Source organism: Chaetura pelagica, unplaced genomic scaffold, assembly GCF_000747805.2.
Source record: "Chaetura pelagica isolate M959 unplaced genomic scaffold, ChaPel_1.0 scaffold438, whole genome shotgun sequence".
Taxonomy (NCBI): domain Eukaryota; kingdom Metazoa; phylum Chordata; class Aves; order Apodiformes; family Apodidae; genus Chaetura; species Chaetura pelagica.
In genome coordinates, this window is record NW_009954113.1 from 889,424 (window position 1) to 892,932 (window position 3,509).

Here is a 3,509-nt window from a genome sequence, read left to right on the forward strand (position 1 = left end):
CCAGCCTGCCCAGGTTCTCCCGCCTGCCCAGCACCAATTCCTGCTTTTCCAGTGATTCCAGCTGGAGACCTGCGGTGCTCGGCACTCTCTGATGAGGGTGAGGATGGAGTCTCGGGGCCGATGGTCAGAAGCATCCAGCTAAGCCAAATCCCAGGGCTTTTTCCCTTTCAAGAGCGGCTGTAGGTGGCCAGTCGGTGTGGCTGGTGCTGGCAGTGCCACACACCAGTCACAGGTCACCCCTCGGTGCCACAGGGTGGTGGACACCAGGCCCCCAGCGCCCTGCCCGGCCCCCGCCCCGCGCACAGGCAGCCGTCCCCGGGGGGAGGCAGCAAAGAGATCTCACACCTACAGCGAAGGGGCTGCAAATTGCGTTGAGTGGGGGATTTTGCAGCCTTAATTGTGTTATTTTAACATAGTGTGTGTAGGTGTGTGCAGAGTGCACATGTACCGTTTCCTTGGCTTTTAACAAAGCGAGCTCAAACCGAATCAAAGTCCATGTGGGATCGTGTTGGCCCTTCTAGGGGTTGGTTGCACCTCTCGACAAACCCTGCACCCTTCTGAGGTGCATGGAGTAGCCTGTTACAGGAGTGAGTCTGAAGCTCTGCCGAGAGCAGCTGCCCCTGAGGACATGCAAGGGGTTCACAGAGCTTTGCAGCCAAGAAGAATTTGGGGACCTTGCCATGGCACTGTGCAGCTCAGGCTCTGCAGAGCAGCAGGCTCTGGTGATGACAGCTCAGTGCCCAACCCCATGCAGGTTGGGCTGCTCCAGCCCTGTCATCCCTTGCTGTTCACTGCCTTACCCATCACCATCTACCTGCTCACAGATCTGGGCCTTTCCAAGGTCAGCGAAGTGGAAACAAATACCAGAATCCAGTTTATGCTGCAAAGATCATACAACTTGTGCAAAAACCATCTGTCCCTGCAGGCAAAAATGTCCTAAACTGAGATCTGTTAGGCTTTGTCCTTTCAAATCCAGGGATGAAAGCTCTGCTGCATTTAAATTGGCAAAGTGACAGAAAGGAAGTAGTCAGAAATAATCCCTAGCTGGATTAGGTTTTTTTCCTTGAAGGAACAGTGACTCTGAGACAAGGCGAGTTTAGGTCATTAGCAATGCAGTGAGATGCTGAGCTCCAGCCTTGCCTGGTCCTCCGTTTCCCTGCTCCTGGGAACTGCAAGGGGATAAGGACTCCAGAGCCTCCGGCACATGCTCATCCTTCCCCACTCCTACGGGGGGATTATTTATATCTGTACACACTCAGGCAGTGCTGGTTGCAATCCACTGGCTCTAACAGGACTCCAGTGGTGAGGCTGGTGTGGCCTGCAGTGATGTGCCACTGAGTTCAGGGAGGTTCTCCTAGATGTGACATGAGCGAGCAATTCCACACGTGCCACCAGCCCAAGTGTGTGTGGCACAAGTTGACTCGCTCGGTGTGAGCTGGTGTGGTTGCCTCCCAGCTCTGCAGCTCCTCACTGGACTTCTGGCAGTCTGGGAGCAATAAAAATAGCAGGGGAGAGAAACAAGAATCCATTTGTGCTCAGCCTCTTTACACTGGGAAGATGTGCAAGGAGTGCAGGAGAGGCCATGCAGGGCCAGCACGCAGCCCCTCTGGGCCCCCACCGGGTGGGCTCTGCCCTGGCTGCTGCTTCCCCTGCAGCCACAGCCCCTCCCCACCTCTGCACTCTTTTTTTTCCTCCATACAGATACCTTGGGCAGACAAAACAAGTCCAGGAGAGGGAAAGGAGATGACAGGGGACAGCAAACATCATACCAGGGCCACAGGGTTCCCCCAGCCCTGAGGATACAGGCCAGTTCAGCAGCTCCCCATCCCAGCAGCCATGCTGGGGACATCCCAATCCCAATCCCCATCCCAGTGAGAAGATGAGGGAATCCCTTCTCCAAGGTCAAAGACCAGCCTCTACAGAGAGCATTTTGGCATGAGACAGGTGGGAAAGAAGGAAGAGTATCAAAGGGATTCTACAAGGCAGGGGTACCACAGAAGTAATAAAAGAACAAATAGCAGGAGATTAAAAGATACTTTGTAATCCGTGTCCTGGGGGACCGGGCTGAGCCACCATGAAAGGTTTGCTGCTGCTCCGACCCACCACAATTTAATTGATTTGATTTAAATCCTTTGAAGAAGAAGTGGATAACAAATAACGAGGCAAACAGGATTGTAATGCAAATGAAAGAGATGAAAGATGGCTTCAGGGAGACAGGCTCTGAAGGTCAGAGCCTAATGCAAAGCTGCTCCTGGTCAATCTTTCCAACATTAATGAGCCTGTGTTCCTCCCGGTGCCTTTGATGGATGGAAGGACAGCTCGGGAGGCAAACGCAGTGCTGATGTCTGGCCTTCTCACTGCAAGTGGATCATCTCTGTGCAGCACTGGGGAGGATTTTACCTGGCATCCTGGAGGGACTTGGGTTTTTGCTGCCCGTGTTACACTGGGTAAGCAGAATTCTTAATCGGGTTTTTCCAGGTACTCCGGTGGAGACTCTTAACTTCAGCATTAATTAACTTCACTATCAAAAGCTGAGTCATTTGTCACAATGGTTTTGTCATTAACTCCCATAATTAAGGCAAGTGTCACCAAATGTTTCATTTACACAAACCAGGATAACTGGAGCTCAGCAGCATTTCTGATGGGCTGGGAATGTCAGCAGAGCTGGGGCTCAATCAGCCACCCCAAATCCCTGCACTGGGGCTGTGAGACACCTTCTGGGTACAGCCCTGCAGCCCACCCTGCTCCGTGTCCAGGGGCTGGGGGGACAGCAGAGAGGGTGGCCAGGAGAGGTGCCAGGGATACCTGGGCCATGATGGGGCCAGTCAAGCTCTGCAGTTTTCATACCCCCACATGCATTGAGGTGGTCCCCATGGCCACTATCCACCCCAGGTAGGAGAGAGGAGGACATCTCCTTACTGAAGGCTGAGCTGAAGTCCCCAAAAGAGAAGGAAACACCCTCGTCACATGCTCAGCAGCTCTCACAAGGGCACTCCTTGAAAAAGCAAATTTCCTCGATGGAGAAAAGCAGGTCTGTGCTGTGCAAGAGAGCAGGAAAGCTGCAGAGTGTCAGGAACAGTTCGCAGCCTCAGCAGCACGTACAGATGCTTGGGGATTCACAGATCCTCTACTATCCTGCCCCCAGACCCCCAGAGCCTGCTGCCCCCAGACCCTCACTGCCATGGCAATGCCTGCAGAGGTTTGACTGAGCAGCCCCCAGCCCAGCTCACCTCCACAGCTATGCATGAGCTACAGGGACCAGGAATCAGTGGTCATGGGGTGGTAGGAAGAGCACCTGCAATATTGTTAACTCATCTTAATTAGCAATTCACCAAAGATATAAACAACCTGCACCTTCCATACCCCTCCCCCCCAGCCCATTGGTGTATATATATATCTTTAAGTGTCTCCAGCCCAGGGCTGTGTCCAGGCAGGCTCCATTTGCTAATACTCTCTACCTGTGCAAATATGCATCTCTTTTTTACAGCAGAGCTGTGACCCCAGTGTTT